At 44.7% G+C, this 16,661-nt stretch overlaps 1 pseudogene; it reads left to right on the top strand.

Moving 5' to 3' along the window:
• Positions 1-16,413, top strand: part of LOC136356530 (uncharacterized) — a 55,467-nt pseudogene extending 39,054 nt beyond the window's left edge.
• Positions 16,414-16,661: the final 248 nt, after the last annotated feature.

The raw sequence follows: 16,661 nt of genomic DNA, 5'->3' as shown, positions 1-16,661 counted from the left end.
GGTTATGAACCAAGTGATATGATCGAAGATAGTCTACAGAGGTCAGAGTAAAATCACATCTAACAACGAAGCTTCAAATTTGGCCGGATAACGATCAGACAATAAGAAGTCCAGCAGTAAAACTATTTGGGAAGACGTCAAAGTATATCAAGTGGGATAAGTTGGTTCCCTTGGGAAGCATAATTCAAAGGCAAAGTTATTGACCCTTGCATCAAATAGCAGAAGTAGCTATCACCCGGAGACCAGGAAAGCTAATATGAGGCAGTTGATGGCAAGTTAGAAGTGAACGACAAGCACGATATTCTTATGATGATAAACCTGGTATCCTAGTAATGACAAGCTAGTGTTGACGCATGACATGAAGTGGTGACTTGTATGAGGTTGACTCCGAAGATATGAATCATGAGAAGTTCTGGAACGGAAGCATCATTAAACTACCGCAACCTAGTCTGAGTCAGCCAAAAGGTGCACCCTGGTTCAAGTCAGGTGAAGAGAAGATTCCATCCGCAATAGGAGATCGAGCCAAGCAGTCCAGAGTGGAGAAGTTTTGCTAGGCAAGTTTGTTATAAAAGACGCAACGGAAGAAGTCAGACAAGAAGAGAAGACCGCCCAACCTATCTTCTTGCTAGCCTCCTCGAATCTCGGGGACGAGATTCTTGTAAGGGGGGTGGATTTGTCACGTCCTGATAAATTCATCCCGAAATAAAAATCATTCTCTAAAAGGAATAATAGAATTAATTAAAATTCGAAAAGAAATTGGCAAACCCTAAAATACGTACAAGAAAAATTCAAATGTGGCCCGGAGAATTTTTGTTAAATTCTCCTTGGTCTAAAAAGAGCCCTCAAATTTTAGTGGAATTTTCAGAGCACAAATAATAATTGAGAAGAAATAAACAAAGTTGAAAAGGTTTATAAAAAGAAAAATCCCTAAAAGTTCTTTTTTCCCCCCTTCCCTCTTGGGCCGGCTCGGCCCACTTCCCTCTCCCTCTCTCTCTCCTCTCCCGCGGCCCATCGGCTCCCCGCGCGCGCGCGCGCCGCTGACATGCGGGCCCGCCCGCCACTCTCGCTGACGGGTGGGGCCCACCTGTCATCGCCTTCCTCCCGCCGCGCCCGCCGCCGCGCCCGTGCCCTAGCGCCGCCGCCGCCGCGGATTGCGCCGCATCCCGCCGTCCCCGCGCGCATTAAAGAGAGGGGAATCACTCCCCGTGATTCCCTCTCCCGTTTCCCCCGCTTTCCCCTCTCTCTCTCCCTCGGATTCGCTCGGATTTAATCCCGTAATCGTCGCCGGCGCATCTATGGCGGCCGAAATCTCCGCGGCCGGTTTCCTTCCTCCCCGGCCGCCTTCTCTCCCTTCCGACGCTATAAAATCGTTGCCCGAGCTCCGCTCTTCCGTTTCCGCCGCTCGCCGCTCGCTCTCGCCGTCGGAGTCGTGCTCGCGCCGTGCTCCGCTCTCTCCGCCATCGCCGCCGAGCTCCGTTCCGCCGCCGTCGTCGCTCCGGTCCTCCTCCCGACTCGGCGCCACCTCCGTCGGCTTCGCCGAGTGGTTGCCGACCCCGTCCGCCGCTCCGCTTCGCCCGCCGACCGCCGGAGCACCGTCGTCATCGTCATCCCGACCCGCGCCGCCGTCTTCCTCCGCTCCGGCCGCCGTTCTCGTCGTCATCGTTGTCCTGGGGTGAGCCGAAGACCGCCGTTCGCCTTCCCCCTTCCCTCCTCTCTCTCGGGCGCCGCTCCGCCGCGCCGGTGGTCGCCGGCGGTGACCATCGGGGCGCGGGCGCGCCGCTCCCGTCGGCCGCGCCGGCGAGGCCGCCCTCGGGCGCGCCCTCGCGGCTGCCAAGTGGGCCCGGCCGTCAGCCGCCCGCGCCCGCGGGTGCGGCTGACGCGCGGGACCCATGGCGCCGGCCGCCGCCAGCCGCGTGCTCCCGGTCCACCGTGGACCGAGGGGCTGACGCGTGGGCCCCACTTCCCGTGGACCCGGTCCGCGCGCCCCGCTCCCTCGGCTGACGCAATAAATAGGATTTTTAATTGAAAATTAAATGAAGAAATTCGCAAATATCCATTTAAAGAGCATATAAACTTCAAATGGCCATATCTTGGCCATTTGAACTCGGAATTGGACCGTTCAAGTCTCTAATTTTTCCTTAAGAAGTCAAGAACCCATTTTTGTGCTTTGTTTCTGCTGTTATGTGGAGTTTAGTAGAGTAAAAGCCTTTTCTTTTCCGTTGGTCGTGTAGACGCTGCAGCTTCGGAAGATCCGCTCTTCGTGGAAGTCGAAGCCGTTGTTTGGGAAAGCGAGCAAGGCAAGTCACATCATCCTTGAACATATTGAATCCCAGTTTATAAAATTATGTTGCTTTAAATTATTGCATTATCGCTTTATTTAAATTCCCGCGTGATCACTGTTTTATTTAGCCATGCCTATTTACCTTTGTTATGACCTTAATATTATTGTTATTGATATCATTACCTTGTTCACCCTAGGAAAATAAAACCCCAACTAGTGGGTACTCTATTTATGGTTCCACTAGTATGAATTTAGGTAGATGCTTCGCTGATTAATTAGGTAACATTAGGTGGTTTTATAACTTTAGACTTTGGGAATTCTCATATCATTTGGACACTATGGAATGGTTGGCTTATGTTGGAATTGGACAAACACCTCTCTTCCTCTTTCAAAACCCCTAAAACCTGTTTTCGGTGGGGTTTGGGTGCATGCCAGTTGTGGGAAGTAGCACCCCGGCCACTATAAGGATTAAGCTCGGGCCTCTGTTGCAAAGCACTACCGTACTTCCACATGTCTAATGGGTAAGGCTTAGTTTGTGGCTCAGTCTAGTCATAAACAAAAGTACACGGATTGGAGATGGATGAAGTCGGGTGTCGATGGACATTCTCCAGGGCAAATGAAGGCTACACGAGCTGCGGCCCGGTAGTCGAGATGTCATATGGCAGAGGGTTGGTGCCCTGCTGCTAGGGGCTCAGTTCTGCCTGCCTGTCCCGGGTATCCCGGCCGTAGGTGGGATTGGGTCGGTACTCTTGTCTAAGGCTAGGATGGGTTGGAAACTATGTCACGTCTTCCGTCCGTATACCGTGGTGGTATGTGGCGCGTGGTTACACGTGAGGAAGATGTGTCTTGTGGGTAAAGATGTACACCTCTGATCAGAGTATAATCTATTCGAATAGCCGCGCCCTCGGTTATGGGCAAGCCGAGCAATGTACCCAAGTCAGTGTTATAATTCTTAAAATTTGCTCAACAACTAAAATGTGGAATGGTTGGCCTGGGTTGGCTTGGGACGAGCTGGGACCCAGGGTCGGGTTGCCAGTTCGGTCTGAATCATCGTAGGCCTTGGGTTAAGGCAGGTTCGTGAGGGTTCACGGCCGTGATTAATAATATTGTATAGCTCTAGGATCGACTTTATAAAATAGCTTTGGGCAACTAAGTGACTTTTAAATGCCGTTTACTGCAAAACTTAACCCCTATATTGTTATCTCCTTGTACCCCCCTTGCATTAATTATGCATCTCCGGTGTGGCTTGCTGAGTACTGTGGTTGTACTCATTCTTGCTCAATCTTTCCCCTCTTCAGTAAGAGAAGCTTTGGAGAAGATGTCTTAGGTGGAGTCCTGGCTTATACCCCAGTTGAGCGCCTGTGAAGATGGAGCCGTAGGCCCGCTAGTCCGCTGCTGTTTATTTTTGATTGTCAGGCCTTAAGTGCCTTTGTAATAATGTAAATATTATCGATATAATAAAGATGTGTCTTTTATATCATGTTGTTGTGGTGTACCCCGGCTTTTCCTGGGACGGGGATTAATACACTAGCGTTCGGGAAAAGGCAATTTTCCCGGTCGCGACACCGGTGGGCCCCGCTTGTCGGCGCCGCACTCCCCCCGTGCTGACGTCAGCCCTGGTTAATATTGCGCAATAAATTATTTAAGGATTTTTGTTATAGTAATAAACACAGTGAATCTTCTAAAATTCATAACTAATTCATCCGAGCTCCGTTTAATCCCATTCAAGTCTCAGTAAATCAAGAAAAATGTGTAGAATCCATTAAAAATGGTTTTGTTCCCTGTTTCAGTAGTCTTATAGCCTGTTTGCAATGTTTGCTTTGTATGTCGCTAGATTCCGATTTCTCCGACGCTCCGGTGTACTTTGAGATAGTCGCCGAGGTCCCTCCAGCAGCAGAGCAAGGCAAGTCATGCTTGTCACTTGATCATATTGATCCTATATTGCAAATGTCCTAATGTTTTCCTTCAAATACCGCATTTGTTTTGCAATATTACTATGGGATGGTTACCTATTGTTACAGCCATGCTATTTTGATACCATGCTCCTTTGTTAGCTTGGGTTATAACCTGATTAGAGTTAGGACTAGGGTTTGCTTAGCCATGCTTAGTTCAACTAGTTCACAATGGGGAAAATCATATTAATGTTTAGACTGTTAGTTCTTTTGGTAATGTTGGATTAGTACCACCGCTCTGGTGTTGGTTAATTAAAATGAATCACATGGTGGGCTGTGGGTGCATGGTTTTGCTGGTCGCACCCATGGCAGTTAAGGACCGGTTCGCGGGATGCCCTGGAAGAATTTATCGTACTTACCACAAGCCAGCGTGGGCAACGGCTGGGCTTGTAGTGTAGCTTTCCTCTAGTCGACGCATCCAGGCAAGGGTGGGCGTGATGGAGCGGGGCGGGCCCTGCGACGGCCTCTGTCGCTTCCGGATTCACCTAGGCACGAGAGGGGACTGCCCGTTGCCCGCTGGGGACGGGGGTGAAACCTGAGGTGTGGTGTGCTTGGCTAGAGGGGGTTATGCGAAGGGTCCTATCACAGCCTCTTTCCGGGATGTCGTGGTGGCATGTCGGCGCACGGAAACGTGTCGTGGGGCTGTGTCTTGTGGGTACAGTTGTACACCTCTGATCAGAGTAAAACTATTCGAATAGCCGTGCCCGCGGTTATGGGCGGTCAACCAGATTCACCGTGATTAGTCTCACCCTAGTGTAATCTTTTGAACTTGGATAGTTTAGGTGGATGGTTGGGCCTGTCGCAACGTGGGTTAGCGTTGGACAGCGGATGATTAATATTAATTAATTATTACAACTGGTTAATCTTTTAACTTCTGTTTTTTAAATGCTCGCTTTATGCAAACGAACCACTCTAGCTCTTCTTTGTTAATTCCCTGCATCATACTCCTATTCCGGTATGACTTGCTGAGTACAGTGGGTAGTACTCAGTCTTGCTCTACTTTTCCCAACCCCAGAGGACGAGTTTGTGTCAGATGAAGGTTTCTCTGAGGAGTAGGCTTCGTCCGTGCCGTCGAGGATGCCTGTGGAGTGGTGTTCCCGCTGCAGTTTAGTCAAGGCTTAGCTCCAGTTACCTTTTGTTTTCCGCTGCATTTTTGTAAGACTTTTATGATGTTTGTAAGACGTGGATCTGAATGTCAACATTGTCGTTTGTGTACCCCGGCTGGTCCTGGACGGGGATTTTAATGCACATTCTGCTTGGAATTCTATTCGGGAATTTCTGGGCGTGACAGGGACATATCACTATCATGGGCATTGGGTGCTTCAAGTAGTAGCTGAATAGGACTAGAAGGGGCATTTTCTGGGATCTGAACTTCACTCTCAATGGTTAATGGTTTTGGATCAGAGGTGGAAGCTACTTTCTGAGACTTGGTTGACCTTTCCCACAAAGACTTCAAATCTATTGTCTTCTTCTTCTTCATTTTTCAAATTTCAAGACCTACAGTTCAAATTTCTGACTAATTTAACTTCTAAGCAATAGCAATTAAGCAATGGCCAATTGATTGGGGAATTTGACAAGAGGATTTATTTTACCAGTGCCAGTCCACTGTCCAGCCGTCTAGGGACCAAGGGGACGCGCCGACGCGGGGGTGCGTCACCGCAACCGGCTGCCGCCGTGCGCCACAGCGCCGCCGCCGTCCGTGCGAACCTCAGCTGCTCTGCGTCGCCCGTCCCCGAGGAGGCGGCGGCGTCGTCGCAGGCCGCGCCGCCTCCACAGCAGCAGGCCCAGGGACCAGGGTCCAGGGAGATGAGGCTGGTGGCGATTCTGGCGACACGCCGAGCCGGCGGCCGGCGCCGCCGAGCGTCGAGCTCTCGATGCCCCGTCGCCCGTCGGTGGGGATGAGTGGAGGCGCGGCGGATTGGGGCTGGGACGATAGAAGGGGTGGGGACTGGCTGATCGGGGGATAGGGACTAGGGTTTTGTTCGTTTTTGGGCCAGTGGGCCTATTCGTTGGGCCAAGATGGGGAGGAATGTATGGTCTGCTGCGAATAAATGGGCTTCTTTTCATTTGGGCTATACATGCTGCACTTCCTTCTAATTTCTCATGTATATATGCATAACATACCTATATATATAGTTATTTTTTTTTAAAATTCTATGGGTATTCAGGTGAATACCCATGAATCACATGGGATCCGCCCCTGGCATCCACCATCTGCACCGGGGCTGCACAGGCTTCGGTTTGCAGCCGGTCTCCTCCAATTTTTTTTTTCCGTTCCAGGCGGCGCTGCAGCCGCCGGGGTGGTGCAGGCCGGGCCTGTGTTTAATCCCATATAAGGCGCGCAAGGTTTACACACAGGAGAAGTTTTGTACCACATGGAAAATCTACGTAGCCTTAGACCCGTATAAAAGAGGATGCGATTGAGATGCTCTCGCTGAGCTCGGTGGCGCGAGCTTGTTACCGTAGCCGTGGGGGGTGGGAGTTGGCAGTGTTTGGCCGTTGTTGGGGTGATCGAGGGTATAGGAGGTATCTCTCCCCCCAGGTCTCGTGCACGGATTCTAGCATCATCATCAATTGAGTTGCCACTTGTTGAGGTCCCTACGTTCTAGGCTGGACGGCCCTCGTGGTGACTTCCCTCTCACGAGAGAAGCCCTACTGCCCTATGCTGCCAACTCCTCTTTTTCTTTTTCTTGACGGTCCTAATCTTTTTTAGTAAGGAATTTTTTTATTAACTATAGCAAAGAAAAATTTGACCATATTTATCATTTAATACACGACGTTCGATCGGCCGGTAATTTGACCATATTCCTTGTGCCGCTGGACTCCTAATATTTTTTAGTAAGGAATTTTTTTATTAACTATAGCAAAGAAAAATTTGACCATATTTATCATTTAATACACGACGTTCGATCGGCCGGTAATTTGACCATATTCCTTGTGCCGCTGGACTCTAACATCTAGCCGACTTCCCGCTGCTCACGAGAGAAGCTACGACCCGATATTGCCAACTCCTCTTTTGTTTTTAAAATTGATGGTATGGTCCTAATTTTTATTAAGGAATTTTTTTTATTAACTATAGCAAGGAAAATTTTGACCATATTTATCATTTAATAAACCACTCGGTGTCAACATTAATACGACGCAAACCAAATTAGAATATATATATATATATATATATATGTATATATATACATATAGGAAAATTATAAGCTACTACCGGGAGTAGCTACTCCCTTCCGTAATGGATCAGGTCAATGAAGGGGATCCATTAACCAACCAGCCCATGTAACAGTTTATTGAATTAAATATATATATATACATATATATACATACATATATATATATATGTATATATATAGCTAAAAACCAGCAACGATCAGAAACGGTACCCCTTATACGAAAATGATACTTGGCCGACGGTAATTTCCATGACCATTTTTACCCCTAACTATAGCAAGGTTAAAAATTTGATCATCCCTTAAAATTTGTTAGTCTTCCCAAATTGATTATCATGTAACTTATCTATTCATTTATTTCTGCATTAGTAAATGGTATCGTTGCATGCCATAATTTTTTTATATATGCAGGAGTAAATGTGTCGTTTCATGTCTATTTGTTTACCTGTGTAGGAGCTGCATGCTAGTGAGTCTGTATGCCAACATGCATTTTTTATTAGCTATAGCAAGGTTAAAAGTTTGATCATCCCCTAAAGTTTTTTAGTCTTGCCAAATTCATTATCATCTAATTTGTATCAATTCGTTTACTTGTGCATTAGTAAATGATATCGTTGCATGTCACACTACTACAAACAAGATTTTTTCAAACGGGCATTTTGATTTTTCCATGCGGTTGTCCAGCCCGCCTGAAGCCCATCGCCTGGGAAAATCGGCATTTTCGCGTGCGAGCGGTCCAACCGCACGGGATAATCGATTATCCCGTGCGGTTGTGTTATACCGATTGCACGGAATAAAAAAAACCAAAAATAAAATAATAAAACGAATTCGGTCACTCGTTGCTGCCGCCGCGCCCGGCTCGCTGCCGAGTGTTGGCGGTCATTATCGAGCAGTTTCGACCGTCAATATTACCAAAATAGAGGAGAACTAGTGATGCTTGCAATGCATATAAATGTTAGAGTAATAATATTCCACTAGTATAAGGTATACTAACCTTTTATAGAGAATGACCATAAAGTGGAGGAGAATCGACATCAAATCAGACGATAAATCAATCGGACGATGTCGAGAATCAGACTTATGAATGAATTGGGCCAAAATTTCAGAATTGACACGATGAATTGGGCCAAAATTCATAAGTCTACGAAGTGAAGCAATGGAGGAGGCCACCTGCCGAGTTTGGGCCAGGTTGGGCCGGCCCCTGGTTCGGCCGAACCAGCTCCCTCTCCACCGTTGGATGTGGGGTTTGGCAGGGACGCTCCAGATCTTATCCTGATGGCAGTTGCAGGGTACTTCAGATATTTCGCAGCGGTTACAACCGTCATACCTGCCTATAAAAGGAGTTCACTCTCTTCACTTCAACACAAACCTTAAGCAAGAGCTCTCTCATTTCTCTCATGTTTAGTTTAGTAGTATCTAGCTGGTTAATAGGAATAGAGTAGAAATCAGGAGTCCGGAAGTCTTCGGAAGAGTTCAGGTATGGCTCTAGTAGTTTTTCTCTTCTCTTTTGTAAGTCTTGTACTTTTATTAGAATACTCTTCTATATACATTTATAGTATTGAAATACTTTCTGAGTATATGAATGCCTACTTTATATTATGTTCATGTTATACTAAATATACGGCTAGCTTATCTGGGAGATGCTTTGGTGTGGGTATAATGTTTGCATATGCAATACTGCCAACTCCTCTTTTCTTTTTAAAATTGATTATTTTTTAATTAACTAAAGCAACTTTTCTTTTTAAAATTGATTGGCCTAATTCTTTTAGTAAGGAATTTTTTTACTAACTATAGCAAGGAAAATCCTCTTTTCTTTTCAAAATTGACTGTCCTAATTTTTTAGTAAGGAATTTTTTTATTAACTATAGCAACTTTTCTTTTTAAAATTGACTGTCCTAATTTTTAGTAAGGAATTTTTTTATTAACTATAGCAAGGAAAAAAAATCATCTTTTCTTTTTAAAATTGACTGTCCTACTTTTTAAAATCGAATGTCCTAATTTTTGTAGTAAGGAAATTTTTTTTATTAACTATAGCATGGAACAATCCTCTTTTCTTTTTAAAACTGATTGTTCTATTTTTTTATTAAGGAATTTTTTTATTAACTATAGCAAGGTAAAATTTGACCATATTTATCATTTAATAAACAACGCTCGATCAGCCGGTAATTTAACCATATTCCTTGTGCTGCTGAACTATAACATCTAGGTAACTTCCCGCAATTCATGAGAGAACACACGGCCTTATATTGCCAACTCCTCTTCTGTTTTTAAAATTGATGGTATGCTCCTAATTTTTAGTAAGGATTTTTTCTTATTACCTTTTCTTATTAACTATAGCAAGGAAAAATTTGACCATATTTATCATTTAATAAACTACTCAGTGTCGACCTTAATACGAAGGAGAGCATAATTAGAAAAAAATATATATAGCCAAAAAGTAGCAACGGCCAGAAACGATACCCCTTATATGGAAACGACACTTGGTCGATCGGTAATTTCCGTGACTACTTTTACCCCTAACTATAGCAAAGTTAAAAATTTGATCATCCCTTAGAATTTGTTCATCTTCCCAAATTGATTATCATGTAACTTATCTATTCATTTATTTTTGCATTAGTAAATGGTATCCTTGCATGCCATTTTTTTTGTTTATGTTTGAAAGAATAAATTTGTCGTTTCATGTCTATTCGTTTATCCGTGTAGGAGTAAATAATATCGCTGCATGTCTATGCATTTTTTTATTAGTTATAGCAAGGTTAAAAGTTTGATCATCCCATAAAGTTTTTTAGGTCTTACCAAATTGATTATCATCTAATTTGTATCTATTCGTTTATTTGTGTAAATGATATCGTTGCATGTCATGTCTATTCGTTTATGTGTGTTGGAGTAAATGTATCGTTACATGTCTGTTTGTTTATTTGTGCATGAGTAAATAATATTGTTGCATGCCCCACATGTATGCTAGTGTAAGTTTGTCTGTCCACACGTATGCCTAACATAACACCTTGATCGATGATGTTTAATTTCAGAAGTAAGGATACTTTTTTCCTCAGTCTCGACATCATTCGTAAATATGCAGATCAATTTAGATTTAGGGAATATTACTACAGTGGAGAGGATGACTGCTTTGGAATAATCACATATATGCAAATTTCCTGTTGTTTGTAAGACAGAACACATCTTGATCAAATTCATATCCAAGGCCGAAGGCTCACTCTCCAGGCTAGTAGCCATCTGGAGCCCGGCTTGGAGCTCGATCTCCCTCTTGACAATTGTAGTTCCACCATCGAGCAGCGTAGCGTGCGGTGGACTCGGCCTTCGGAGAACAGCGACGACGATGGTGGCCTCGGCCTCTCCGGTGCGCGGCGGCGGCTTAGTGTACTTCTCTTTTTATTCAATTTCTGGGGTGAATTAATGCGATGTTCCTGTGATGATTTTGTGATCGGGATCAGTTGGAGAAGGAGGGGTGGTGGCCGTTAACGGAGCCGATGTTCTACACAACCAACCGTGTAATGTTTCAGAGAATCAGTTATAATTCTGAACTGAACATTCTTCAACATGTTTGATTATCAATCAAGCAGAAAAGTTAGAATGGAGAACCTGAACCTCAACATGGACAGAACCGACATCCCCCGTAGTAGAGTCGTCGTTGTCGATGGTCTCGATGGGATCCACAGATTGTTAATCCTGCTGAGCCATTCGTCCGTGCACAATTACTAGTTTCTGCTCCTATCCCTAAAAAATCGAAGTTTCACTAGTCCACTCTGAATGTTTCAGGCTGGTTCAGCTACCAGATAAAGGATGACTGCTCTCGAGTATATGCAAATTACACAAGAAACTGAATCTTCACGGTGTACGTTAAAATGTGAGTCTCTTTTCTTAACACATATGTGAGGGTACAACTATATAACAGAATAACAATCATATTTTGTGTTGGTCGTATGTGACATTCTTTCAGTGCTCTTACTGTCAGATTGATCAGAAATCGATTTCCCTCTCGATGGGGCTGAGTTTATGGTTGCGCACTACTGCACTTGTGCTCATCTATTGATTTTCTCTTCCTTGTAGCCTTCTTCCATGACGCGCTGACGAGTTTAGTTATCTTGAACTGCATTATTCCTACCTGATGTCGGACATATTTAACGACCATTATTTTCTATTGATGCTTCCCATTGTTCGTAACCCAAGAGGATTTCAATATCTTATCTGTTAGTTGTTGGTTACTATTGTTTATCAACTTCTCTCTCTAGTTTAAGAATGCTTAGAAGGTTTCTGCATCTTTACGTCAGAAAAGAAACTTCAAGAATCACACATGAACTTAATTTTAGTTCAGACAAAAACCTAACTTATGCTTCATGTAACAAGTAAAACTGAGAGTGTTCTCTGCTGGTTACCAATTAGTTGTACCAAGAGCAATATAATTCCCACGAAACCCTAGCCACCACCGGCAAAGCTTGCTGCTGGCTACTACGAACGATTGGATCTTTGCGTAACGACGCGGTAGAGTATCAACTGCGCAGGGAGGCAACAACAGCTCAATTTGATTCTGGTTTATCTGGTTTCGCAGCTGAAATTGCTTGGAACATATGGCTGGAGATCGATCGACGAAGTCCGCGAGATCGACAAGACCAAACGGTGATCAAGAACAGTGTACGTTAACCATGCAAATTAAATCACCGCGTGTGCAGTGGAGGAAAGTCAGGAAACCAAAGATTTTAGTACCATATGGGAAAATTAGGTTGGCTGAGACCCACATAAAAGACGAGGGGCTCGTGTTGCTCCCGCCGAGCTCGGTGGTGCGAGCTTTGTAACCCCAGCTGCGGGGGGCGGGAGTTTGGCAGGTTTCGGCTGTTGGGGGATCGAGGTAGCAATATCTCTCCCCACCGGGAGCCCCCTGTCCTTGGGTGCCTTGCATAGGCAGGCTGCAACGGGAATAGCACATAACCTTGGATGACAAACAACCAGCATCCTTGCAGGTTCTCCCGTCCTGCTTTGCGAGGTTCCGGTCAAACGGCCCCCACCTGCCAACACTCTCTTTTTTTTTGTTATATATTTTCTGATAAGGCCTCACCTGCCGCTACAACAAACGGTGATGTTTGAGAGAGAGAATTATGCAGCTTCTTTACTGAACATGTTTTAAACATATATCAGTATCAATCAAGCAGAAACATGAACAGAACTGATTACCGCGATACCCCCCGTCGTTGGTTTCTCCATGTCATCTACGGCTTTCCTGCTGAGCCATTTTATTCGAGCGTATGCATTTGGTACGGTTTATTTGACGGAATAGTGGTTCGGTACTGCGCCATGGTTCTATTGTTTCCGCTAGCTCCTGACGATGCCAAATCCTCAACTGAATGTTCGGGCTTCGCAGATGAAATTACATGGAACGAGATCGATCGGTGAAGTCGGCAACAAGACAACAACGAACAGGCACACAGCGCGTCAAACATGCAGGGTCACCGGCCGGCCGCGCGCGGCGGATGGCCAGCAGAGAGTCAGCATGTGCACCAGGCACCGGCGTGTCCGCACTCCGCAGACTGCAGTGAATCAATTTTTTTTTAGTACCACATGGAAAAACTACGTTGCTTGAGACCCATATAAAATAGATGCGCTAGTTCGGCACTTGCCGAGCCTGGTTGTGCGAGCTTGTCACCTCAGCTGTGGGGGGTAGGAGTTTGGCAGGGATGTTGCATCCTCTCCGACTTCCTCACAGGAGGGAGGTTGGGTGCAATCCAGCCCGCCCATAAGCCGGGTTGCCACCGGTAGAAAAACCCTTGTTTCTCAATCCAGGTGTCCGGCCGGCCCTGTGCATTGGTGATAAACATCAAGGTCTCTCCGGACATACGGGCCTGCCAAACTCCTTTTCTTTTTTTTAAAAAAAAAGAGAAAATTATCACATCTTGAATTTATGAGTTATTTATCCATAGTATAGATATTACTTCGGACATACGGGCCTGCCAAACTCCTTTTCTTTTTTTATAAAAAAGAGAAAATTATCACATCTTGAATTTATGAGTTATTTATCCATAGTATAGATATTACTTCTATGTAAGTATAGATTTTTAAATTTTGATATAGGAGTATGTAAAATTTGTTAACGGTATGGTTCTGAATCATACAATGGAAAAGTGGAGGAATAGGAAAAACAAAGGATTATGATAGAAATGCAAATGCAAAACTGAAGACAAACGTGAGAAAAACGCAAGGCCCAAAACCAACACATACGTGTGGTTTCACGTGGGATACTCTGGACCGCTCTAACAAATAACCATGCATATATCTACCACCATGGGACAGGTTTACTATTCCGGTATGCATAAATCGAGGGTACCAAATTAAATTTCAGGAATTTTAGATATTTTTGAACCGAAAGAAAGAAAACTGAATGAATTAAATTTTGCTAAATTCACAAACAAAAATATAAAAAAGTATCGGATGAAATAGTTTCGCAACGGTGGGGTATGATATTTTGGAAATTTTGAACCGAAATTGCGAACCGTCCATGAGACGTGCATTAATCGTCCCTACTATAAATCCAAATTTGCCAGAGCGACACTGACATGTAGGGGTGAAATCGGGTCGGGTTCGGTCAGATCTCACTCTTCCCATATCCTAACCCACATTTTATAATCGGAATCGGGTTGGATATGGATAGTATCGAATACGGATACAAGCACGGATAATATCGGGCACAAATATGAGACGAATACGTACCAAGACGGATACGACCACTATCGGTTACGAATATCTTTTCGGATATCAAGTCAAAGCAACGATCATCTATACTATATAGACAATAGCTATATATTCAACCAGCCCCATATAACCATAATGCGACTATATTATTAGGGCTTAAGATGTACGGGCAATACGACAATGAACAATTGATTTTTAACTGGAAAAATTGGAAGTTTGGTTGAAATTGGAACGATGTGATGGAAAAATTGAAAGTTTATGTGTAGAAAAGTTTTGATGTAATAGAAAAATTAAAAGTTTGAAGAAAAAGTTTGGAACTAAACTCGGCCTGACATGTGATGAGCTGCTGACTTCCTGTTCCTGAAGAGATGAGGATCGGCTCTGGCAGCAAAGGCATGTAGCGGCGGTGGCCGCAGCTCAGCGGACGCAGCAGGTGGCGCTCGTAGTCTCGGCGTCATTGCTCAGCGGGATTACTGAACAGTAATTAGTATTTTTGGTTATTGGGTTGTTAGGCATGGTTTACTGGTTGATGGTGGTCATTGTACTAGTGGGCCTTTTGGCCACTAGTGCTTTATTGGGCTAGACATGTTATCCGGATATTTAACCGGGTAATACCCGTATTTTTGCCGGATAACCCGTATCCGTTGGATACCGTCCTCCCGAACCCGATCTCATATCCGATAGAAAATACCCGTATTCGAACCCGCTACCCGTAAAAACTTCCGGGTACCCGAATTTTTGACCCGAAATTGTCCCGAAATAATACGGTCGGGCGGGCGGGCGGGAAATACCCGCCCCGTTTTCACCCCTACTGACATGTAATGGAGAAATTTCAGCCAGCGGGCATGTATGTAACAAAGAAAAAACATGTTTTTAGAACCAAAGACTGGATGCACCATGTACAAATTGATTAATTCTGTCTGAGTCAACGGGCTAGCAGGAGGAGGTTTCATGCGTGTAAGAACACAAGCTAATCGGTGGAAGCCCTGGTGATTGACTGACTACTAGCCATGACTGGCTTGACAAAATGTAAACGCCCATTGAATAATTGCAGTTTCACTGGAACCTGAACTAGGGTTACTTGACTTGCCCTGCCTGATCAAATTTGAGTCTAGACTACGAGCTACTGTGCCCCATGGTTTTGTACCAGTGCCTGCCTAGCTACTTGCCTACTTCAAGTTGCCAGGTTGGTACTCATGTCCTAATCATCAACCTGAACTTGACCAGCAGCTAGCTCGCCATCGTCTTCGCTGTCAACACAAGTTGCATCTAAGAGCCTGTGTTCTCATCAACCGGCTCTTTATATATGCTATGTTCTGCACATATATGTGCAGACTACTCGTATCTATACTACTTCACTTCTTCTCTACATTCACCCAACACATCCTCCTCTCTTCTCTATGACTCCACTAATCAACATATCTCTCGGCCTTATTCTCGTCTTCCTACACAGCACAACTACAATCTGTGCTACAAATGATGTTCTCAGGGTAGGCCAAGCGCTCACCGTTGGCGACAAGCTGGTGTCAAGAAATGGCAAGTTCACGCTCGGCTTCTTCCAGCCAAGCAACTGTCAATAAGTCCGGCAACATCACCTCCCCCAATTGGTATGTTGGTATGTATATGGTTCAGTAGCATCTTGGATTTTCCTACCGTATGGGTTGCTAATAGGGATAAGCCAGTCACTGAACTTCAGCTCAATCTAACACAGCTGAAACTATCTAGAGATGGTAATCTTGTCATCTCGAACAATGCCACTGGATCCATACTCTGGTCTACTGACATTGTCAATAGGACATCATCAGCCACCACCATGAACAACACTGCTAGTGTTGTCCTTTCCAATGATGGAAACCTTGTGATAGGAAGCTCATCGAATGTGTTGTGGCAGAGCTTTGACAACCCATCAGATGTTTTGCTTCCTGGAGCCAAGTTTGGGTGGAATAAGCTCACTGGTTTTACTCGCCAGATCATCTCAAAGAAGAACCTGATTGATCCGGGTCTTGGCTTATACCATGTTGAGCTTGGCAGTAAAGGGGTTTCGCTTAGGCGTTGTAACCCCTTTGTAGTTTATTGGTCTTGGTCATCGGAAAAATCGACAGATAAGTTTATGCTTATTTCACTACTAAAGCAACTGATAAAACATAAACCCACATACTAGAGGTCCGATTGATATCAAACATGTTGATAACAATGAAGAGGAGTACTATACATACACATTGTTGGATGAATCATATTCCATATATGTCTTGTTAGACATGTCTGGACAGGTAGAGATAAATATTTGGTCGCAACTCACACAATCTCTGCAAAAGGTATATGCCCAGCCTGTTGATCCCTGCACCGCATTTGGTACCTGTGGGCCTTTCACAATCTGCAACGGTATTTCACGCCCATTTTGTGATTGTATGGAAAGCTTCTCTTGGAAGTCACCTCAGGATTGGGAGCTTGATGATGATCGAACGGCAGGATGCATGAGAAACACTCAGTTGAATTGTGGTAACATGACAAGTTCGACAGACGTATTCCATGCCATACCTCGTGTAACATTGCCCT

This window comes from Oryza sativa, chromosome 5, assembly GCF_034140825.1.
Source record: "Oryza sativa Japonica Group chromosome 5, ASM3414082v1".
NCBI classification, from domain to species: Eukaryota; Viridiplantae; Streptophyta; class Magnoliopsida; order Poales; family Poaceae; genus Oryza; species Oryza sativa.
Note: the sequence above shows the minus strand (reverse complement) of the source record. Positions and strands in the feature narration are given on the sequence as shown.